The sequence below is a fragment of the Leucopleurus acutus genome, assembly GCF_964270905.1.
Source record: "Leucopleurus acutus genome assembly, chromosome: 9".
In the NCBI taxonomy this organism is placed as follows: Eukaryota; Metazoa; Chordata; class Mammalia; order Artiodactyla; family Delphinidae; genus Leucopleurus; species Leucopleurus acutus.
Window position 1 is genome coordinate 69,206,446 of NC_139144.1, and position 25,766 is coordinate 69,232,211.

Consider the following 25,766-nt stretch of genomic DNA (forward strand, 5'->3'; position numbering starts at 1 on the left):
ATGAATCAAAAGCTCAGCATCTTGCTGAGACAGCAATTGTCTTAACCTTGTTATACTCTTGAGATGGTAATACGAGGTCTTATCAGTATGGTTGATATGGCTCTCAAAGGAAGGATGAGGGTCAAAAATGGCTGGAATTTATCATGGAGAATATTGCTTTGTGGGATATCCAGCTATAGAATTGTGACTATCTATTAAATCCTCTATGAAGTAAGAAATATATGGTCCACTGCCTGCAGGATAAGAGAAGGGGAAGGAGGTGGAATCAAAAGTGAAATAAAACTGGTCAAATGAGATGAAAGTCTGCTTTCTTAATTTTCAGCCATAGGCATCAGTGTTTGAGATTACCCCTTAGGCAGCTTCTGATTGAGTGGGGATAGTTCCATGACGTGGAAGATTAAAGGTTTTCTGGGTGACTGTATTTTAAATGATGAAATCTTTTCAAAGAGATTTTATTTTTGTAATCAAGTCTAGGCTGTGTTCATGTGAAAGCAAGTTATAAGTGACCCAGATGATTAATAGCATTTAAATAAGTATATAGAATAAAGCTACTGTGATCTATAGTTTCTATTTTTTTTTCAATTTGGGCTTTTTTTTTTAATGAAGTTCTTTTTTTTTTAAGACTTATTATTTATTTATTTGTTTTATTTATTTTTTTGGCTGCGTCGGGTCTTAGTTGCGGCACACGGGATCTTCGTTGAGGCATGCAGGATCTTCTGTTGCGGCACTCAGGCTCTTCATTGTGGTGCATGGGCTTCTCTCTAGTTGTGGCGTGTGGGTTTTCTCTTCTCTAGTTGTGGCACGCGGGCTCCAGAGCACGTGGGTTCTGTAGTTTGCAGCACGCAGGCTCTCAAGTTGAGGCATGTGAGCTCAGTAGTTGTGGTGCACAGGCTTAGTTGCCCTGCAGCATGTGAGATCTTAGTTCCCTGACCAGAGATCGAACTTGGGTCGTCTGCATTGTAAGGTGGATTCTTTACCACTGGACCACCAGGGAAGTCCCTCAATTTGAGCTTTTTATCTAGAAAGAAGTTTCTTAGAAAATTCTTAGAAAGAAATCAAACCAAGACTGATACCAAGAAGACAGCTTTCTTTAGGAATTGTCATTAGTGTTCAGTTCCAACCTCATGTCCTCCAGGAGGAAGGGCAATATGCAGAGTGTTCAAAAGCCTGGGCTTTGAAGTGAGAAAGACCTGGACATGAATCACAACATTGTCACTTCGAAGTTGTGAGACCTTGAGCGAGTTACTTACCTCTCTGTGCCTTGGTTTTTGTTTTTTGTTTTTTGTTTTTGCGGTACGCGGGCCTCTCACTGTTGTGGCCTCTCCCGTTGTGGAGCACAGGCTCCGGACGCGCAGGCTCAGCGGCCATGGCTCACGGGCCCAGCCACTCTGCGGCATGTGGGATCTTCCTGGACTGGGGCACGAACCCGTGTCCCCTGCATCGGCAGGCGGACTCTCAACCACTGCGCCACCAGGGAAGCCCTGTGCCTTGGTTTTATTAGCTATAAAATGCAGCTAAGATCAGTACTTGCTTCATAAAGTCTTTGTGAGGATGAAATGAGATATGTAAAATGCTCTCTACAGTGCCTGGCACATGGTATGTACTCTGTAAATATTAGCAGTGGAGAATTTGAGACTCCCCCCAAAATTGCACCTCTCTTTTCCTACCCAGGTTGTGAATAATTGGGAATTTTAGAAAAAGAAAAGAAACAAGAAAATATCACCTTATTAGTTATAGAGAAAGGTTGGAGAACGCAGTTTAGTTTGAAAGATAAATTGGTCTGCTAAATGTACCCCAGAATTAGTAGACTCACCCTACCTGTTATAGCAGTACCACCTGGGCCAGCCTTCCCAAGGAAAGAGAAAGAAGAGCAGAACATGCTTGTCCCTACAGGAAGCTCTTTGTCAAGAATGGCAGAACTGGATTGAGCATGTCCAGATATTCTTTTCAAAGTAAACAGAGACATCGTTCTATATCACCAGGGCCTGAGTGATTAAAAGGTCAGAAGTGAGGGGATGTGTTAGATAAAAGTCTTCTCCATGAAAACAAAGACTGAGGAGAAGATGTTCCTGTCTAACATAAAAATGTTATCAACATCATCAATGATTCATTTCCATTATACTTCATTTAATTCAATATTACCTCCTAACTTTATGTTTTCAAATCATATCATAGCTGTATTAGTTTCCAACCACAAACTTAGTAGCTAAGACAATGTAAATTTTTTCTCATACAGTCCGGGGGTCAGAAGTCCATAAACTAAAGTCAGGGTATTGGCATGGCTGATTTTTCTGGAGACTCTGAGGGGAGAATCATTTCTTTGCCTTTTTCAGCTTGTAGAGGACACCTGCTTGTGGTTCTTTCTTTGCATCATTCCAACCTCTTGCTTCCGTCCTCATATCTCTTACTACTCTCTTGCACCTACCCATATAATCCAGGATAATCTCCTATTTCAGAATTATCAATCACGTGGGCAAACTCCCTTCTGCCATGTTAAGTAATAAAGTCAAAGGTTTCAGGGATTAGGATGTTAACATTTTGGGAGAGTTGATATTCAGCCTATCACAATGACATTTTTTTTTTTAACATCGTTATTGGAGTATAATTGCTTTACAATGTTGCATTAGTTTCTGCTGTATAACAAAGTGAATCAGATATACGTACACATATATCCTCATATCCCTCCCTCTTACATCTCCCTCCCACCCTCCCTATCCCAACCCTCTAGGTGATCACAAAGCACAGAGCTGATCTCCCTGTGCTATGCAGCTGCTTCCCACTAGCTATCTATTTTATATTTGGTAGTGTATATATGTCCATGCCACTCTCTCACTTCGTCCCCAAAATATGGAACGCTTCACGAATTTGCGTGTCATCCTTGTGCAGGGGCCATGCTAATCTTCTCTGTATCGTTCCAATTTTAGCATATGTGCTGCCGAAGCGAGCACCACAGTGACATTTTGATTATTTCATTTTGCCTTGTAGCTATTTTTCTTGTTTCTGTGTACAGTATTCTTTTTAATTTCCTGAGTCAGGTTGTAAGTTCCTCAAGGATAGATATCAAATCTTCCATGTTTTTATATGTTTACTACTTCATTATATTGTGTGTTTAAAGTAAAACAATGCTCATAATAGGCACTCAGTAAAGCCTACTGATTTAAATACTCTTGAATCACACAGTCTTTAGAATGGAGACACGGGTCTGGTCTACGTATGTTCCAGGAGAAACAATCTTAGCTTTGACTTTGGATTCTACGAACATTCAGACTACATAAGAGACAATGTAGACTGAAGCATTAGAATGTAACTTGTTTTCCAGAATTCTCACTGTTGGACTGTAGACAGGCTTTGGGACAGTCAGTTAAGTGTTAAGATTTACCGGAAATCCGTGGGATTGCTTCGGCCACACTCTCCTTCCTTCTGATAAAGAAGAGAAACATTGCGATTCTTGTGAGTGGATGTGAAAACTTACCCTGCACAATTTAACTGGCTCTCCCCATTAAACTTTGGAGGGAGGAGGATTATTATACAATGGAATTTGTTTCTGATTTTTGCTGCAGTAGTTAATAAGAAGTGTACTGTGACTTGAAATGAATATGGACACAAAATAATTCTCTCAGACATAGGTACATCTCAAATGCATTGTTGTTCATCACTTACGGGTTGAATTAGAAAATTATGGAGACCAATATGTAATTTTAAGGTATTCAATTTACGTTAACAAATATCTAAATGAACCATAGAATTATCTCTGAGACATATAGCCCAATTCATACTCATAATTTTAAAAGTTAGCAATGCTATATAGTAGCCTCGCATATAATATTTTGGTACATAATTAAGACAAAAGATTATCTTTGTGCTTAGCCCTCAAAATTTGCAATTGACCTTTTGTACCCGACCTGTGCTACCTTCATATCTTTCCTCTCCCTCCTTGAGTTTTCCTCTCTAGAGTGGTAGAATCTGAATTGCAGAACTGGAAAGGACCCTAGAGGCCATCTTGTCAATTTGGATATTTTACAACTGAGACCATAGTTCTCAAAACATTAATTGACTTGCTTAAGGTCACACAGCTATTGGCAGAGCTTTATTAAAAACTCAGTTCTCCTAATTCTCTGTAAAGATTTTTCCTCCTCTACTTAGGTAAGATAATATAGAAGTATAGAGGAATAAGAGAAATAATCTAGTAGTAAAGCAATGGAGGGTGAGAGGATTCTGGAAATACTGTGGCTTAAAGGAGACACAGTTCTCAGTCAACTACTTTCTAGAGCTTATCATCTGTTAGAGCAAGAGGAAGAAGGATGTGTCTGCCTTGGGGATGAAAATAAGGCCAACGTGAAGGAAATCACAAAAAGAAAAAAGAAAAAGAAAAAAGAAAGCAGGCGTGGCAATAGTAGAAACTATGTTAATAATAGGAAAAGAGGTATGTAAAGTTGAAAGTAGTAATCAATATAGGGGAATCTTGCAATAATAAAGTGATAAATTGAACAGTTTATGAAGAATCTGAAAACCACACAATGAAAACACCCAAATACCACATAATAGCTAAATATAAAAAGATATATCTATTAGATGTGCAAGGATAAATTACAAAACTACAGTTATAATGGGATACCTTAAAATACCCATTTTTAGAATTATACGAGATTATAAGGGAATTGAATAATGATATCAAGACATTTTCTTGTATAGAGAGAGCAAGACAAAAAGAAAAATTCAGAAACATATATCTCTTGAATGGAGAATATAAAATTTTTTTCTATGTCTGTGGAAACTTCACAAAAATAGATGTGTAATTGACCACAAAGCAAATCTTGACAAAATTTTAAAAGCAAGATTTTTACAGACTACTCTCTCTGACCATGTTAAAATAAGAGATAATGAAATAGTGATTTTCTTTTTTCCTCCAACCCCCAACCTACTTGGAAATTAAGAATGCACTCCTGGTTAGCCCATGGACCAAAGACCATATGAAAACTGAAATTACAAACTATCTTAAAAACAGTAAAAAAATGATGAATATCAAAACCTACTGGACAGCAAAAACTCAGAGAGAAAATTTATAGCCTAAATTCCTTTGATAAGTGGTAAAATAAAAGGGAAAGAGGATGGAAGATATTTGAAACTCCAAAGAAAATTACTGATTTCCAAGCAAAGTAAACATACCAAAATTGATAAAGAAGTACAGACCTAGAGTAAAACAATTATGAGTGAAGAAGTGAAAAAGGTGATTAAAGTTATATCATTAAAAAAAAGCATTGTGAACCCTTGCACATTGCTGGTGGAAATAGGAAATGATGCAGGCACTAAGGAAAGGAGTGATGGTTCCTCAAATAATTAGACATAAACCAAATGATTCAGCAATCTCACTTCTAGGTATATACCCCCAAGAAATGAAAGCAGGAGCTCAGAAAGATAGTTGCATACCAATGTTCATAGCAGCATTATTCATAATAGCCAAAAGGTGAAAACAACCCCAAATCCATCAACAGATCAATGAATAAACTAACTTGGTATACACATACAATGGAATATTATTCAGCCTTGAAAAGGAATGAAGTTCTGATTCATGCTTCAACATGGATGAACCCTGAAAACATTATGCTAAGTTAAATAAGCCAGACATAAAAGATGTATATTGTATGATTCCACTTATATGAAGTACCTAGAATAGGCAAATTCATAGGGACAGAAAGTAAAATAGAGGTTATCAGGGGTTGGAGAAAGGGTAGGATATGGAGTTATTGTTTAATGGGTACAGAGTTTCTGTTTGTGATGATAAGTTTCTGGAAATGGATAGTGGCGGTGGTTGACTAACATTGTCGATGTACTTAGCGCCACTGAATTGTACATTTAAAAGTGGTTAAAATGGTAAATTTTGTTATGTATATTTTTATCACATTAAGAAAAATGTATCATGACCAGTTATTTTCCTGAGTTCTAACTAATCTCAAAAGAACAGCTAAGGCTTCCCTGGTGGCGCAGTGGTTGAGAGTCCGCCTGCCGATGCAGGGGACACGGGTTCATGCCCCGGTCCAAGAAGATCCCACGTGCCGCGGAGCGGCTGGGCCTGTGAGCCATGGCCGCTGAGCCTGCGCGTTCGGAGCCTGTGCTCCGCAACGGGAGAAGGCCACAACAGTGAGAGGCCCGCGTACAGCACAAAAAAAAAAAAAAAAAAGAACAGCTATTTCTCGTATTACTTAATTTACACAATAAAAAGATGGAAATTTCATCAAATCATTTTTGAAGACAGCACAACTTTAATACCCAAATTTGGCAAAAGTATTTCAAAATCAAAAACTATAAACCAATTACACATATGAATTTAGATACACTAACATTAAAAAACTTCACATAAAATCTGGCTTTGTATTAAAAGAAGATTTATTAAGACCAACTAGAATTTATCCAGAAATGCAAAGGTGGTTCAATATCAGAAAAATCTTATTGTAATTTGTCTAATCAACAAACTAAAAGAGGAAAAAAACCTTATCATTTTAAGAGAAGCTGAAAGCATATTAGATAAAATTTCGAAGGATACCCTAGGGTAAAATATGAATAGAGTGAAATTACTTTTAAAACCTTGAAATCATGTCAATTGAAATCAGGAACTAGATGGAAATGCTCATTATTGCTGTTAATACTCAACAGTTTTGCAGTTATAACAAATGTTATAACATGGATCATTTGATAAAGTGCTGGAAAGGAAGAGATTAAATCATCTCTTTTTCACTGATGAATATGATTATATATTTAAAAATGCCAAGAATTCTAACACAAGAATGGTATGAAGAAAATAATTGTGTAGATAAACAAGTAGAAGATGAAATAGAGTAAAGGAATAGATTTTCTCTCAGTTAACAAAACCTAAAAGTAAAAATAGGGGAAAATCCATTAAAATAACAGTACAAGCATAAAATGTTTAGAAATACATTTACCAAGAGTAGAATTTTACAAAAACACTTATAAAATCTTTGAGTTATACAAAATAATATTTAAAAAATGGAAAAGACACAATATTCTTGGAGGGTGAGATACAATAAAAATCTCAGTTCTGTTAAAATTAAAATAAGAATTCATTGCAGTTTTAATTAGACTCTAGAGAATTTTATTTTGAGAGGGATTTCATAAAATAATCCAATATGAAATAGTAAATGCCTGAGAATATTCATGAAAAATATAAAGAAGAGCTGGGATAAACTACCTACCTTATCATCATTAGAAATACAATACCATTGTAATAAAGATCAATGTGACATTGTGCTAAAACTAGGAAACTAGATAAAAATTGGTTAAATGATTCCAGTGTATATGAGAGTTCAATATATGATAAAGTTAGTAGTATTTCAATTCAGTGAGTAAAGGATGAATAATCAGCCTAGGAGATGAAGGAACAAAGAATAGAGATAAATATTTCATAGAAGATAAAATCCAAATGGCCAATGAACATTTGAGAAGATGCTCAAAATTACTGGTAGTGAGAGAAATGCAAATTAAATAAAAATCAGTGTTATTTACACCCATCAGAATGGCAAAAATGTGGAAAGAATGATAACAGTTATTGCTGGTTGTAATATGAGGAAGTGGGTACTTTCATATATTGGTAGACAAATGGAATTTTGCAGTCTTTTGGGAAAGCAATCTGGTACCAATTTATTGAAATGAAAAATACATGCATTCTTGATCCGTAGTCCTACTGCTGGGAATATATAGTAATACAAATTACTATATAGTTGTATGTAGTAATAAAATCACCAGCTTATAAAATTGCATGTACAAGGATTATGTACTACAGAATTTTTCAGTTGGGTAAAAATACAGAAAGTTGGAAATATAATAAATGCCCATTAATAGGGAAAGCTTGAAATAAATATTGGTTTGTCCACATTGTGGAATATAATGCTACTATGCATCCATTAAAAATAATAAAAAATAATAAAAACTAGAACTATACTAGTTAATTTAGAGCAATGTACTCAAGGCATTTTTTAAAGAGAAAAGTAAGATACATAGGAGTGTGTATAGTATGATACAGATTTTATAATCAATTTCAAACTCCTTATCAATGCAGATATATGTGTATATGCTTGTATGTATGTGTGTGTGTGTTGTGTGTGTGTAATTACATGAGCCTGAAATAAAGCATGGAGGTACAAACACAGGGTTGTTAACATGGGTTACCCGATCGACTGGAAGAAAGGTCAGTAAATCTGGATGAGTTGGAGAGAATTGTTGGAAAGAGGTGAAATTGGAGGGAAGCAGAAGGGGTGGGGTAGATAATTAGCTTTTTCTTTATACATCTTCGTAAGTTTTATTTATTGCAGCAAGCATGTGTTAATCCATAGTTTGAAAATATATATATATAAGGAACCTTTAAAATATTGTTTAGATTAAATTCTCTTTGATATTGTAGTTAGTTGAATGGTGGCCTCCCTAGAGATATGTCTACTCAGACCATGTGAATGTGATCTTATTTGGAAAAAACATCATTGCAGATGTAATTAATTTAAAGCTCTCCAGATGTTCTCATCTGGATTAGGGTGGACCCTAAATTCATGACAAGTGTTTTCATAAAAGAAGAGAAAGGTAGAAGATGTGAAGAAGAGAAGGCCATGTGAAAGCTGACGCAGGAATTGGACTGAGAGCCACAAGCCAAGGAATTCCAAGAGCCACCAGACGCTGAAAGAGGCAAGGAACAGAATCTCCCTAAAGCTGCTGGAGGGAGGCCAGCCCTACTGACACTTGATTTTGGCCTTCTGGCCTCTATAATTGTGAGAAAATACATTTCTGTTGTTTTAAGCCACTAAGCTTGTGGTAATTTGTTATAGCAGCCCAAGGAAATTAATACAGATACTAAACCTTTATTTCAGTGGAATTTTTCTGTGAATTCCAATATGTAAAAGAGTTAGTCAGAACTGTTCTGGCTCTTGGATAGGATGTCCTGCCCCACCTGCCCCATCTCTGTGTCACCACAGAGACACAAGGCCTGCTGGAGCACAGCTGGAGCACCACTGATTTAGCCCAAACCCCTTTCTGTACAAATGAGAAGAGTGAGGCTTGAAGAGTGCCCCCACCTTTTGACAAGCTAAGCAAACTCAGGCAACTTTATACCCCTTTCTTAATTTCTCCCTTGGAAGGCCTGGGATCGTTGTGAGTTCTTTATCACAGTTGGATATAGTTCAGTCAACTCTTCTCTCAGCAGGACATTGATAATGGCATTTTTTCACTTTTCACAAATGCATTTTGCTACCACACAATCACTTTTGTAAAGTTTTATTAACTTTTTTTCCTGTTTCCTTTGGAAAGAATTTTGCATAACCCACGAGTTTCTTGCTGTAGATGCCTAGATATGCATCTTTCACTGGAAGTATGTATCCCTGATAAATTCTTAATTCTGTGTCTCTGATTCATCATATGACTAAACTAAGCTGAGAATTCCCCTCACATCACTGCATGCAAAAAGCCCAGGATGGAAAAATGCTTGAGAAGGCAGGGCATTAGGGGTGCAGAAAGAATGAGTGCACCCTGTGTGAAATCAGGGAAGAGGGAAAAAAGTGCTGAGCAGCTACAATTAAGGTTCCATGTCACACAATATGCCACAGGATTCCTGTAGAATGAGGTATACATTTTTCCCCAACCTGGATACTTCTTTATTCCTACCAAAAAAGAATTTTCCACCTTCCTCAAAACAGCATCACAAGACAACTGAGGCTGAAAAGGTTCTGAAGAGCTAGATGAGGTGCAGAGGCATGAGAAGGACCATTTTTAGGTAACATCACAGCCATCACCTTGCAAAGCTTATATGGATGTCTTCCAGAGTTTCAGCTCAAGATATGTCTTGTGCATTGGAGAACAGAGTTAGCTGAAGCTGAAGAAATAGTTTACAAAGACCTTCTACTTGACTCTTCAGCAATCACACAGATATTGTGAGAATTTTCAACAGTAGGTTTAAAAAACCATGATTGTTACATATTGGCATGGGGAATATGGAAAGCAAGGTATGAAGAAATGATGCAGCATCAGGATGATCAATACAGAAATAAACAAAAACAAATGGGATGGAGCTTTTCCTATTTATCACAACTAAGGGGTTTTATATATTTATAATGAAGAAAGGCACAGATGATACCATAACCATGCTGGGTTTATTTGTAGTGTTTGATATATATATAAAAAAATTTGGTGTGGCACATATATACAATGGAATATTACTCAGCCATAAAAAGGAACGAAATTGAGTTGTTTGTAATGAGGTGGATGGACCTAGAGTCTGTCATACAGAGTGAAATAAGTCAGAAAGAGAAAAACAAATACTGTATGCTAATGCACATATATGGAATCTAAAAAAAACGGTACTGATGAACCTAGTGGCAGGGCAAGAATAAAGATGCAGACATAGAGAACAGACTTGAGGACACAGGAGGGGACAGGGAAGCTGGGGTGAAGGGAGAGAGTGGCATTGACATATGTACACTACTAAATGTAAAATGGATGGCTAGTGGGAAGCTGCTGCATAGCACAAGGAGATCAACTTGATGCTTTGTGATGATCTAGAAGGGTGGGATAGGGAGGGTGGGAGGGAGGCTCAAGAGGGAGGGGGTATGGGGATATATGTATACATATAGCTGATTCACTTTGTTGTACGGCAGAAACTAACAACACTGTAAAGCAATTATACTCCAATAAAGATATAAAAGAAAAAAAAAAGAATGAAAAGGCAGTTCAAGGGGAAAAAAATCAAGGGGAAAATAAAATAAATGACCCTAATTGCACATTGAGTTGATAGCTTAATTATGCAGAGGTGTGTTATTTTAAATGGTTTGAAAATACAGTAATTCACCTATATGTCTCTGGTAGGATATACCTAAGAACTGCAATAACAATAATAATATTTTCACTAATCATATATTTCATATTGATCTTATATGAATATATGGGTGTGTTAAAAATGGGGTAAAGCAAATAAGCAATTATGCTATTGTCATTAAGAACTAAGATTTTTAGCATAAAAGGAAAAGATTCAAAATAAAATCACAAGTTTAGCAAAAAAAAAATTGTATTTGGTAAACTGTTTACAATTTCTATTCCATTTCATAATGTGGGTTCAGTCCTTTTTGTTGGGCTTTTATATAGTATAAATATGTCCCAAATATTGCATAGGACATATTGTACTTCCACTAATTTTTAAAAAAATATTTATATGAAATTCAAATTTAACTGGGCGTTTTGTGTTTTTATTTGCTAAATCTGGCAACCCTATTCTAAGAAGTTGTTTGTGTCTTATTTTTAAGACAGAGAACTTTCCTGCCTCTTAGATCTAAATGAAATCACCTCATTGATTCTACTATGTTGAAGTCTCAAGGGATCTTCCAGATTTTTGGCAAATTTACAGGGAACTTATGTTCTCAGAGCTCTCCACGTCTTTGGGTTTCTGCATCCTTGCATACTATACCTGTCCTACACCTCCTCAATCTGTCGTGATGCTCAGCCCTTTCTTTAGTTTTCATGGACAGCCCCTGCACACCTTGCCACACACGCATACCAGGACTCTAAGAATTTGGTGTTTTGATTGTTTATTTGGTGGATGGATCAGCATGAGAGGTAATAATAACACCATAAAGTCCTCCTTTCCTCCCCTTCTTTCATCTTCTGTACTCAAATCCCTTCTTCCTGGCAGCCCTCAGACAGCTAAATTCTTCACTGTAACTTCAGGGTCAGCCCTTTAGGCCCTGATGGTAGAAATTGGGAAGGGAGAGGAGCTCACCTTCTACACTAAAAAATTAAAACATTTTTCCCAAGGGAGGTTGATCTCTCTTGAGGAGAAATTCTACCAACTGTGAAGATAATGCATTTTCTCCATCTTATTACATATTTATATGTAAAAGTGTAAAAGCAAGTGTAAAAGCAAGAAAAGCTGGGTTCAGTAATATGTTACATTGGAAAATCAGTGTGAATTCATGTCCTTAAAAGACTTATTTTCCAGCTCTATCATTATTATAAATGGCCCAACAGCAGGGGCACTACTCTAATTTATTATCAACCCTCATGTACACCCCTAGCACACAAATTTTGATCCCTGGAGGGTAGATGACTCTATGTCTGGTGCAAAGACAAAATGAGATGGATTCAAAACAACTTGTTATTAAGCAGAAGTCAAAGCTGCTTCTTGAAACATCATGGTAGAGCTTCAATGACAAAAAAGCCGGCAAATAAGGACAGAAGTAATAATGCTAATGGTTCAATTGGAACAAGTTAAGCCTGAAAAAAGCCATGAGTTTACAGTAATACTCAAAAGAGGAAACACAAAGTGTACAAAGAGGTACTTGTAATATTAAAAAAGAATAATTCCAGCAGGATCTTTGCATCTTTAAACAATTTAAACAAGTAGGAAATTGTTGACACGTAACATTTTATTCTCTGTTTAGCATATATTTCCATATGTTTAGCACATATACTCGTTTTGTGTAAAAAAGAAAAGGAACAAAGATATATAAATGAACCAATAAGACACAGGATTTCTGCTCAATAAGGTAGACGTTTTTCTTGAGGTAGAAATGACTGGGAAAAGAGGGCATACTAAATACTAAAGGAGGACTAGAATTAATGGTCTTATATAATAATGACTTACAAGGTTATTAACATTGATTACAACTATGGCATACAGGCATTACACCATGGCCATTACAAAATGGGGTGTTTCAAAATTATAAATGATCCAAATATTCTGAGAGGAAAAGCACAAAAATTCAATCCCTCATCTCCTAGGAGACAAAGAGTATCTACTTATTATGAATAAATCCTTATGAACTTTAATAAAATAGTAATAAGAAATATGTATATTTCAGTACTTGAAACAAACCAGGTCAATGTATCATAATATCAAGGCAATGGCATAGGGACTTGCGGCTATGAGAAACTTAGGGAAAGAAAAGTCTTCAAAAATTAAAATTTATATTAAAGACAGGGATACATGGGTATCAGGATGTAATGAGTGAAAGAAAGTTTGATATAAAAAGGCAATCAGCCTGTTGCAGAGACAGAAGTTTGCTTTATCTTGGACCATACAACTAAGTGTCACACCACAAATGTAAACGAACAGCCAGAAACCTGGATTCTGGTATTCTAAATTAGCATTGTTTTTCTTTTAGATCTGGAAAAACTTTTTTAAATCCCTGGAAAGATTGTAAACATTGGTTCTGGTAAAGCTTCAGAAAGCTTAGGAAGGTATAAATTAGAACCCTGAAAAGATGTAAAAATAAGAATTAAAGCACATTTCATTAATGGTATTAGTGCTTTTGCTACTAGTATTATTTTAAGATATTGGGCATTATGAGTATTGTGTTTCTGTATATTTTTCTTGCTGTTTAGGGTGTTTAAAGTATCCAGAAGAATCAGTCACACTAAGTTGCTAATTGCAGTTCAAATTGTTTAAAGGAATTTAATCAATCAAACTTAAAATAATTAAATGTCCACAAAAATGGATTTTCCAAGTTTTGTTTTTTAGATATGTGGATCTAATGAATTAAGCATTGAGTGAAAGGAACCATTACAGTTGAACTAAAATAACTCCTGAGATGTAATTATAAAATAATTTTGTTCTTGTCTTTTGCTGTTTCTTTAAATCTGTTCTATAAGGCTAGTTCTTCTCCTGTCTCTGTTGAAAATAAGGGCCAGATCTGTGGTTTCTAGTCATGGTTGCCTTAAGTTCAGACACAGTCTTCAGTTAATAATTAAAATGTCCATTCTCATGTACTAATCAAAATTCTAAACTTAAATTTGAGATTTCTCCCTATTCCTAACTTGAACGAGCTTGGAATCCTACAATTGGGGAAAGATGTGGTTGGTTGCCTCCCTAGCACTTCCATTTTTCACCTTCATCCCCTTCCGTTGATCTGGCTAACTAACTGCACTTCTGACCACTTTGTAGTCAGGGTATTGGAAGGGAAGAGAAGGACGAAGGTAGGAGAGTCTCAACCGACTGATGCTATCATTAACTGGTCCATGCTGTCTTGGACCATTAGGAGATTAAAGTAGGCTCCTTCTCTTTTAAGAGTACTTTAGAAACCCTCCCCTACCCCAATTATGGGGACATATTACCTGAAGTTCTTTTGACCCTACCAAGTGCATCTCTATTTTGCTTTCTCAGCCCTTTAACATTTCTCGATATCTTCAAATTCTCTCTGTTATTGTCAACTACCATGTGGTTTTCTTGGGTGAGACTTAAGACGACCTCCCACTAGGTTTCCTATGTGTGTGCCCCTCACATCTGGTCCATGGAAAAGCATTTATGCATTATTTACTCTGAATCTAAATTTATAAGCCAGCACCAACTCTTTTGCTCCATTGTCAAAACGGCAAGCTACCTTCTCTCTCACGCTTTAGATTTCTTACCTATGACTCAGAAACTTGTCCATTGTGTCTCCAGAATGCATATGACACATATAAAGCCCTCTAAGCGGTCTTGAAACCACTCATTACATTCTCACGTCCCCTTGGGAGTGGTGGGTGGGACTTGTGGCACAGTTCTCCCCGAAGAAATCTTCCCCTTCAAATTCTTTGGAATATGCCACTCCTGATCTATTTAAGTCCTTATAGTGAGTTTGTGGTTAAAGGACATGTGAATAGTTTCTTGAAACAACCTTTTGAATTCTGTGTATGGTCTAATGCCTCCTTTGGAATACAATACCTATTATATGATTTTGTTTCTGCCAAACTTCCATTTTAATATGTAGTAATATAAAGTACACATTTTAGTGAGTGTTCTGCTCCATGCACAAAACTTTCTCTTCATTGGAGATGCTTACAACAGTAAAGATCTGAGTTAAAGGACTCGGGATATTGTAAACATCTGTCAATAGCTACATAAACTGGGTAGACATCCAAGTGAGAACTACAGTTAATATTAAGGAACATTGAGCAAATTAGCAGCTCTACTTAGCAGTGCTTGAATAAGACTTTTTCCTAATGTTCCATTAGCATGGTCTTTTATGTTTCCTATTAAGTTATTAGTACTGGGGGACCAAGTTAGAGCTACTTAAGGACCTTTCATTGGTGGGAGGGATCACAGGTCTTAGTTGTTAATTAACAGCACAGGAGTACTCCTGTTTCCTTAGGTCTGTAATGGAAATCTTGGCTTGAAGCCTTAGCAGCTTTACTATTAGAAAGGAACCCTGAGGTATCAGGTGATTTCTTTCCATTTTCAAAAGCATTTATGGGCACCAAGTAGATATTTTTTCCCTTGAAGATGACTTTGTCAGTGTTTAATAATATTTACTTCAGAATCTCCTTAGTTTTTTTTTTAAATTAAACATGAAGATTTCTAGTCCCCGCTCCACATAGATATGAATCCGTAAAACTCTAATGGGCCCCAGGGGTCAGCATTTTAAATTAGTACTGAAGCTGATCTAAGGGACACACTTTGACTTAGAATTCTCCTTTCATGAAAAGTCCATGGACCTAAAGGGGCAGACAAGCCACCTCCCATATCCCCTGTCACAACTACGTGAGATTGACTGAAAACTATCCTCCACTTGGTCAATATAACTAGATCCAGAGGGATATTTGCCACTGAAAATGCCCTTTTCTTTTTTCAATGTTAGAGCCATGAGGGAGAAACCGACCCCAGGAAAGTATCCCTGCAGAAAACACCACTTGAAAGTATCCTCCTTGGGCAATTGGAAAAGGAACCTAAGCTTTGGAAAATCATTTATCTTCTTTTCTGACTTTACTCTCAGATCTCATTGATGTTTCTGTCTTGTTTAATATTAGCTGTGACAGGTAAGTTTTGCAGATGTAATTGTTCGTAATGCCAGTGTTGATGTCCATCATTGACTCAGCATCATGGGAAAAAGAACTCTGGATACATCAACCATTACCCTGTTTGCCTTTTGTTTGATGTGGAATCAATGGTATATGAATCTCACAACGTTTATCTTCTGAAACACAGATGCTAGTAGCTTTGACTTCTTTTTCATTGCTTTGACAATCTGTCATAGACTGTGAGTCAGCTTTTAACTCTATGATGCCAAACAGAAACTGCCTGAGAATTGGGGTGACCTGGAACAATCTGGTATCTTGTCAGTTTAAGAAAACCATCCTGTTGCCACAAACTGATTCCTGCATTTGGGCATGTTCCCTTATATGTTTTTTACTTCTAACCCAACCTATTACTTTATCCACCACACATAGATACATTATGCTCTTCCTCAGATTTTCTAGGCACAGCCCCTACCTGAAACTTCAGCTGCTCTTTCACCTCAGTCACTTCTGCTTTGGACAGAGATAAAGTCCACTCAGTTCTGTCCCCTAAGACAACAGAGTCAGTCTTTTGGTTAGTCATTTACTCTGGGAGGGCTAGGCCCTTCCACTTGGCCACACTGAGCAACCAGACTGTTCAGGATGGCCAACCAGCCACATGCCGGGTTTCCGGGCCTCCTGCCACTTCAGGACTTGGTGAAACAGCACGCTCCAGGGGTAGACTCTGCCATTCTGAGCAGCTGCCTGCCAGATGATAAGTCCAGAGTGCATGGGAGTTAAGTCCCCAAGGAATAGCCACTGGGAAACAAGTCAGGAGGGAGCAGGCAGAAAGATTCCTTTACCTCCCTACCTTGTATCGGCTATTTCAAGGCACGGCTTCTCTTTGCATTTGGTCCAAAGAAGACTCATGTTTAAGTAGCCAGACCTACTAATCACGCTGCACCATCTTTCTCTGCAGCTTATGGAGAAGTGATAGGCCACATCTAAAACCTCACTTCACATTGGTTTATAGCCTTTTTTGCTGACTTCCCTTTTACCATCATTCCTGCCTTGTTTCGCACCTCCCAAGTAAAGCATCAGCACTTTAATTCTTGTCTCAGGCTCCACTTTCTAGAGAACCCTGGCTAAGATCTGTGGAATTTATAATAGCCTGGGTCTTTGGAGTGGGTTGTATACTTTTCACAGCAACTAGGATGTTTTCTGATTTACAGCCCAGTTAAGCAAAACAAACCTTTTGAATGTCTACTTTGTCTTTGTTTTGGAAAAACATTTGTAGGGCTAAATATGACACAATGCACACACATACATTAGAATTTATTTCTAATCATGAAACAACTGAAATACTTAATTTCTTGATTGTCATTAGTTGTAAGGAGGGAAACGTATGCTCTAAGTGGTAAATATAATCAGGTCCTTTATTTATGTATCAAGATTTCATTTTCAGTGAATGATTTTGGTATATTCTTGTGCTGTCCTTGCTGCTCCTGGCACCATGGAAAGCTACAGGTAGTTACCTCAGTGCTCCGTTTTCTTCTCCTGATTCAAATCTCATGTAAAGTGTTCCTCTTTGTAATGAAAATAAGGACAATTGAGCAACCAACAAGTTATAAACCTAATTTTCTCCTTAAATAGAACTTGGGTTTTTTTTTTTTTTAGAATTGCAACTGATGGACCTAACAGAATACAATAACGACTTTCAAAAGAATAATTTTTTTCTGCAGGGACTCTGGAGTGTAACAAATCGAATGATCTTTCACCAAAAAGAAAGTAATTTTTTAGGCAAAAGGTTAAAGGCTGGGGAGAGGAGAAATTCTGCATTGTAATTATTTACATCAAATTTGACATGTAGTTATAAGATCGCACTTACAAACAATATCTTTTCTATTTCTCTTTAACTCTTGCAAATATTTGCCGTTTTTAAGTGAATTGCATTTCATCCCCACTGAGAATCAATGACAACGTGTATTGATCAACTTTAATGGCTGAGCTTGATTGTTCTATTTTACAATCATTCCAATAATAGTATTTTTAGAGAAAGCAGTGAATTAGCTTTCAGTTTCTTTCAGTCTTGAAGCTGAAACAGGCCAATAAAAAGGTAAGTGACAGGATTTGACAATCAGAGCTTCTACATTTCAACTTCAAACTATCACAAACGACAAGAGCGGGGCTTCATCTGGCCCCATATGTACTGATGTAGACATACACATACCCACGTACATTTGTTTTTTGTTTTTTAAACATCTTTATTAGAGTATAATTACTTTACAATGGTGTGTTAGTTTCTGCTACATAACAAAGTGAATCAGCTATAGATATACATACATCCCCATATCTCCTCCCTCTTGGGTCTTCCTCCCACCCTCCCTATCCCACCCCTCTAGGTGGACACAAAGCACCTAGCTGATCTCCCTATGCTGCACGGCTGCTTCCCACTAGCTATCTGTTTTACATTTGGTAGTGTATATATGTCCATGCCACTCTCTCACTTCATCACAGATTACCCTTCCCCGTGTCCTCAAGTCCATTCTCTATGTGTGCGTCTGTATTTCTGTCCTGCCCCTAGGTTCTTCAGAACCCTTTTAAATTTTTTTTTAGATTCCATATGTGTGTGTTAGCATACGGTATTTGTTTTTCTCTTTCTGACTTACTTCCCTCTGTATGACAGACTCTAGGTCCATCCACCTCACTACAAATAACTCGATTTCATTTCTTTTTATGGCTGAGTAATATTCCACTATATATATGTGCCACATCTTCATTATCCATTCATCTGTCGATGGACACTTAGGTTGCTTCCATGTCCTGGCTATTGTAAATAGAGCTGCAATGAACATTGTGGTACGTGACTCTTTTTTTTTTTTTTTTTAACATCTTTATTGGGGTATAATTGCTTTACAATGGTGTGTTAGTTTCTGCTTTATAACAAAGTGAATCAGTCATACATAAACATATGTTCCCATATGTCTTCCCTCTTGCGTCTCCCTCCCTCCTACCCTCCCTATCCCACCCCTCCAGGCTGTCACAAAGCACCGAGCCAATATCCCTGTGCCATGCGGCTGCTTCCCACTAGCTATCTACCTTACTACGTTTGTTAGTGTGTATATGTCCATTACTCTCTCTCGCCCTGTCACAGCTCACCCTTCCCCCTCCCCATAACCTCAAGTCTGTTCTCTAGGAGGTCTGCGTCTTTATTCCTGCCTTATCCCTAGGTTCTTCATGACATTTTTTTTTCTTAAATTCCATATATATGTGTTAGCATACGGTATTTGTCTTTTTCTTTCTGACTTACTTCACTCTGTATGACAGACTCTAGGTCTATCCACCTCATTACAAATAGCTCAATTTCGTTTCTTTTTATGGCTGAGTAATATTCCATTGTATATATGTGCCACATCTTCTTTATCCATTCATCAGATGAGGGGCACGTAGGTTGTTTCCATCTCCGGGCTATTGTAAATAGAGCTGCAATGAACATTTTGGTACATGACTCTTTTTGAATTATGGTTTTCCCAGGGTATATGCCCGGTAGTGGGATTTCTGGGTCATATGGTAGTTTATTTTTAGTTTTTTAAGGAACCTCCATGCTGTTCTCCATAGTGGCTGTATCAATTTACATTCCCACCAACAGTGCAAGAGGGTTCCCTTTTCTCCACACCCTCTCCAGCATTTATTGTTTCTAGATTTTTTGATGATGGCCATTCTGACTGGTGTGAGGTGATAACCTCGTTGCAGTTTTGATTTGCATTTCTCTAATGATTAGTGATGTTGAGCATCCTTTCATGTGTTTGTTGGCAATCTGTATATCTTCTTTGGAGAAATGTTCATTTAGGTCTTCTGCCCATTTTTAGATTGGGTTGTTTGTTTTTTTGATATTGAGCTGCATGAGCTGCTTATAAATTTTGGAGATTAATCCTTTGTCAGTTGCTCCATTTGCAAATATTTTCTCCCATTCTGAGAGTTGTCTTTTCGTCTTATTCATGTTTTCCTTTGCTGTGCAAAAGTTTTAAAGTTTCATTAGGTCCCATTTGTTTATTTTTGTTTTTATTTCCATTCCTCTAGGAGGTGGGTCATAAAGGACCTTGCTGTGATTTATATCATAGAGTGTTCTGCCTATGTTTTCCTCTAAGAGTTTTATAGTGTCTGGCCTTACATTTAGGTCTTTAATCCATTTTGAGTTTATTTTTGTGTATGGTGTTAGGGAGTGTTCTAATTTTATTCTTTTACCTGTAGCTGTCCAGTTTTCCGAGCACCACTTATTGAAGAGGCTGTCTTTTCTCCATTGTATATTCTTGCCTCCTTTATCAAAAATAAGGTGACCGTATGTGAGTGGGTTTATCTCTGGGCTTTCTATCCTGTTCCATTGATCTATATTTCTGTTTTTGTGCCAGTACCATACTGTCTTGATTACTGTAGCTTTGTAGTATAATCTGGAGTCAGGGAGCCTGATTCCTCCCGCTCCGTTTTTCGTTCTCAAGATTGCTTTGGCTATTCAGGGTCTTTTGTGTTTCCATACAAATTGTGAAATTTTTTGTTCTAGTTCTGTGAAAAATGCCGTTGGTAGTTTGATATGGATTGCATTGAATCTGTAGATTGCTTTGGGTAGTATAGTAATTTTCACAATGTTGATTCTTCCAATCCAAGAACATGGTATATCTCTCCATCTGGTGGTATCATCTTTAATTTCTTTCATCAGTGTCTTATAGTTTTCTGCATACAGGTCTTTTTTCTCCTTTGGTAGATTTATTCCTAGGTATTTTATTCTTTTTGTTGCAGTGGTAAATAGGAGTGTTTCCTTAATTTCTCTTTCAGATTTTTCATCATTAGTGTATAGGAATGCAAGAGATTTCTGTGCATGAATTTTGTATCCTGCTACTTTATCAAATTCATTGATTAGCTCTAGTAGGTTTCTGGTAGCATCTTTAGGATTCTCTATATATAGTATCATGTCATCTGCAGTGACAGCTTTACTTCTTCTTTTCCAACTTGGAATCCTTTTATTTCTTTTTCTTCTCTGATTGCTGTGGCTAAAACTTCCAAAACTATGTTGAATAATAGTGGTGAGAGTGGACAACCTTTCTTGTTCCTGATCTTAGAGGAAATGGTTTCAGTTTTTCACCACTGAGAACGATGTTGGCTGTGGGTTTGTCATTATGGCCTTTATTATGTTGAGGTAAGTTCCCACTGTGCCTACTGTCTGGAGGGTTTTTATCATAAATGGGTGTTGAATTTTGTCAAAAGCTTTTTCTGCATCTATTGAGATAATCATATGGTTTTTCTCCTTCAGTTTGTTAATATGGTTTATCACATTGATTGATTTGTGTATATTGAAGAATCCTTACACTCCTGGGATAAACCCCACTTGATCATGGTGTATGATCCTTTTAATGTGTTGTTGGTCCTGTTTGCTAGTATTTTGTTGAGGATTTTTGCATCTATGATCATCAGTGATATTGGCCTGTAGTTTTCTTTCTTTGTGACATCTTTGTCTGGTTTTGGTGTCAGAGTGATGGTGGCCTCGTAGAATGAGTTGAGGAGTGTTCCTCCCTCTGGTATATTTTGGAAGAGTTTGAGAAGGATAGGTGTTAACTCTTCTCTAAATGTTTGATAGAATTCGCCTGTGAAGCCATCTGGTCCTGGGCTTTTGTTTGTTGGAAGATTTTTAATCACAGTCTTAAGTTTAGTGCTTGCGATTGGTCTGTTTATATTTTCTGTTTCTTCCTGGTTCAGTCTCGGAAGGTTGTGCTTTTCTAAGAATTTGTCCATTTCTTCCAGGTTGTCTATTTTATTGGCATAGAGTTGCTTGTCGTAATCACTCATGATGCTTTGTATTTCTGCAGTGTCAGTTGTTACTTCTCCTTTTTCCTTTCTAATTCTATTGATTTGAGTCTTCTTCCTTTTTTTCGTGATGAGTCTGGTAAATGGTTCATCAATTTTATTTATCTTCTCAAAGAACCAGCTTTTAGTTTTATTGATCTTTGCTATCAAGGGTCTTTTAAAATTTTTGCACCTTTGGGGCAGAGAAAGAATTGATAAGTTTTCTAAAGTAAGTGCTCTTAGAAAAGAGCAGTGAGGGCCCAGAATCTGGAAGAAGTCTGTCTAAAGTTTAGGCAAGCCGAGGGAAATATTAAACCCTTCTTAAATGAGTAAAGTTGGGGAAAATCAAGGGAGTTCTAATATGACTGGTTTTTCTCCTCTACAGAACAGAAGTCTAAACCCAGGTTCCTTTGTATATGAAGCCGCTACATACTCGGCAGTTTGGATCATCTGCTTTTATCACATTTCAATATCATTTGATGATGATACTACTATGAAAGATATTTAATGGGAATTCTGTAAATATTTAGCCTATATTTTGATGGAAAAGAAAGTGCTCCGTAACTATATGAGAAAAGATTTCAGTGTTTTACAATTCAACATGACTAGCTCCTCATATAATAACAAACTGTCAAAAGTAAATTTCTTACTCAAGCTGAAAGCAAATAAAAGGAAGACAGCAAGAAACAACAGCTGCAGGATTAAAAGTGATTTATTATTTCACTGAATGATCACTTCAGGAAGCAATAGTGATTTTTCTGGTATTTGGGTGGTTTTTGCCTTGTGGGGAAGCCAGTGTGAAAATGGCAAGTCTTTAGGAACTGAAACAATACCCAACGATGCCTATTTTCATCATTTTTTGTTTATTTCTGTTGACGAAAATGACAGCTAGAAATTTAAACAAAGATCAGATGTGAATATTCTGGAAGGAAGAGTAATTTTTCCAAAATTCATCATTGCTCAGTTTTTACTTTGGAGAAATTTCAGAATACAAGGCCAAAAGAAAACAATTGTTTCACAAAAAAACAAACAAAAAAATGTGGGAACATTCCACATTCCAAAGGGCAAGATGTAAGGTCTCATGTAATCTCAGCTTTTATTTACTTGCATTGGACATGGTAAGCACTTCAGAGGTACTAATAGTGTTTAGTGGAGAGAAGAGATATTTTGGACACTGAATTAAAATGTGGTGCAATTATTAAGACCAATTTTCCTTCTGAATAATTGGTTCAATTTAGTGAAGCCATATTTGCACTCAGTTCAGAACTATTTTTTTAATGTAATTGCATTATATATCCCTAAGAAACATCATATAGTAAACTGATGAAATGTATTTTACCCCAGATGGCAATGCTAAAGTCCTTAAGCAAAATTCAGAAATCAGATTTTACATGACATATAGTTATACTCTGTCTACAAAGGGGGCTTCTAATACAAAGTGGAAAGAACATTGTGTGTTTCCCCTCATGGGAAAAAAGTTTAGATTTTTTTTATCTCATGTTCTCCCCCATCTAAGTGTAGGATTCCATTCAGATATATGGGCAATAAAGAAAGTAAGTAATAATAGATTACTGAACAATGTCTAATTCTTGGACTGGTGGAACAGAGCCTTTTCTCAAACTTCTGGCTGCTTCACTCTGTGTAAGTGGTTGGACACTTCAATCATCACCAAATAAAAAGGCAACATTTCCTCTGATGATTAATCATTTGGGCCTTAGCGAGCATCAGAGACAGCCTTTGAGACATTTATTCTCTAAGAGCTCCCAACATTAGCTGTAATATTGTATTAATATAATAATCCCCATGTTCTTACTATTTTTCATGGTTTCCACCTGCTCTTTACATAGTGCGGCTGTTTGAACTCACAGTCTTCCTTCTCATTTGCACTCACGGCCCCACCCTTTTTGCTCATTCCCTTTGGTTTCCACTTGACAGGTTTTCTGTGGCATGTGGTGGGTGGGTCAGCAAGTAGAGCACTTGCCCCAGTTTACTCAGAAATTTCTTCTAAATCTAGGATTGTGAGTTCTTCCCAAAGTTAGCAACTTCAAAATTCAAAAGTGGTCATTCATTATATGATAGCTGCTGAACAATAATTTAGTCTGAGACTTTGTTCTGACAATCTGTGTCCCTGGGACCACCCATTCTTCCCATCCATGATTTCCTAGGTGGCCTTCTTTAGGTCACAACTCAAGGCCCACTTTGGTATTTCTGAGGTTAATACAAACCTCTCACACACATCTATACTACATTTTCTTAATAGCAAGTTGAATAATTGACTTCTTAATTGTATATTCAGTGCTATCTACATGAAAAAGTGATAACTTCATTGAGAAAGTAATATGAGGAGGAATAGAATCTATAAAAATGAGTAAATGGCCAGTAATAATTTAGGAAACATTTTTGTCTCTCTCTAATATTTCATGTAATACAACTACAATAAAACCAGAGAAGGGAAGCAAAAAACTAGATATGTGTATCGTAAACTCTTTGTTTTAAATCCACTTCCTATGAAGCAATCTTTAGTTGTAGACTTTTTTTTAGAAGACTTTTTTCATTTATTTTTGTTCAGGATGATGACAGTTTAAGGAAGGTAAAATAATATGTGACGTTGCATGTGCTACCTGTAATTTTTTGTTTTTGTTTTTCTTTTTAGTAAAAGAGAAGTAAGTATAAAGAAAGCCCTGATCAAAAGATGAAAACATTTTCTGAGATTTCTTTGATACTTAGCGTCAGATACACAGCTCTGCTTTGTTTTCAGGGGACTCCAGAAGGTGATCAACTGATCATGCAAGTGACCTATCTAGCTATAACCAAAGCATGACAAAACTTCTCTCCAGGAGAAGCATGTTTTCTCTATTACATTGCTGCACTAAAGGAAGCTCCATGGCAGTCCTAGTTCTTGTCTGGTAGTTTTAAATGGCCTTAGGTCAGACACAAAGGCAAAGAGATTTGACCCAGCAGTGTGAAGACATCAAGTGAGGGAGTATCATGCTGAACAGAAATAGAGAAAGAAGTAAGGATGTCTTTACCCTAAAGCTCCCAAACTTGGAACCAAACTTTGTGCCTTCTAAGTGTGTGGATTTGGCGCACTGAAGCTGAAATTCAGTTAGCTGTAGGGCAGAGCTTGACAGTGATTGTGTAAATGACCACAGGGTCATGCAGTAATCCTTGATTTAGTGGAGAAAAGATGGAGAAGCAGCAACGATTAGAGACGATCTAAGCATTCTGCAAGTGGGAACATTCCACATTCCAAGGGGCAAGATGTAAGGTCTCATGTAATCTCAGCTTTTATTTACTTGCATTTTTCTTTCCATCAACACCCCACACGATTATTAAATGTCTTCTGTGTGTCAGTTTGAATATAAAAGGCACATTTCTCTGAAGATACTATTTTGTGGTTGAAAAGGCAAGGATTGTGTTCAATAAATTAATGGGGAAATATAAAAAAATCAATGGTGTAAGGACTCAGAGAAAGAAAGACGCTGCAGTCTTTGGGGATTTGATGTGTGTGTGTGTGTGTGTGTGTGTGTGTGTGTGTACCAGATATTGCAGTAAGTACAAGGATATTTAGGGGTTCATGAATCCCCTGAAATTGTATCAATAATTTTGGGTATATATACACATTTTATAGGCACATTTTTTCTGTGAAAGAAGATCCATTACTTTCTAATTCAAATTCTCAAAGTAATCTATGTAAAAAATTTTAAGGACCAACTACTGTTTTAGAGGCATCTGTATTTATGAAAAATTTTAAATAAATTACTGGGAAGGAGAATATTTTAATTTGACAAATAAAGAGGTATATTGTCCCATTTTATTTCAAGCATTATCTTATATTTCAGGAATCAATTATATAAGTATAGAGTATTAAGCATAATTTATAACAGTTATAAGGATAAATTGAGTTGTTCCATAAATATGAGCCATTTCCAACCACCTTTGCCTTCTTTGGACCAGTAAGCCTCTAATATTTCTATGTGTGTTTCTGTCATTTGGGTCTTTGTAGATAGTCAAATCATGCTTGTTTGAATTTGACTAACAGGTTGATCGACTGACTGAAAAAACTGAGTAACTAATTATGTTACTTGGTTTGATGAATCATCTTATGCTCAAATCCCTCCTGAAGCTAGTTTTGTCTCTCTGGTTGGGTTTTTTGGTCATTTAACCTGTTTTTGAGTAGGAGGTGGAGAAAGGTG

General features: G+C 36.7%; 1 protein-coding gene across 5 annotated transcripts in view; it reads left to right on the top strand.

Annotated features, from left to right (window-relative positions):
• The window catches only part of DNAJB9 (DnaJ heat shock protein family (Hsp40) member B9), a 562,457-nt gene that overhangs the window by 249,451 nt on the left and 287,240 nt on the right, over positions 1-25,766 (top strand). Inside the window, exon 4 of one of the 5 annotated variants that reach the window (XR_014326473.1) lies at positions 5,968-6,030. The exons of the other annotated variants lie outside the window; for them this stretch is intronic. The gene's annotated coding sequence lies outside the window, so the exon portion shown is untranslated. Of the gene's footprint in view, positions 1-5,967; positions 6,031-25,766 lie in introns of those variants that run through there. 5 annotated transcript variants of the gene reach the window in all.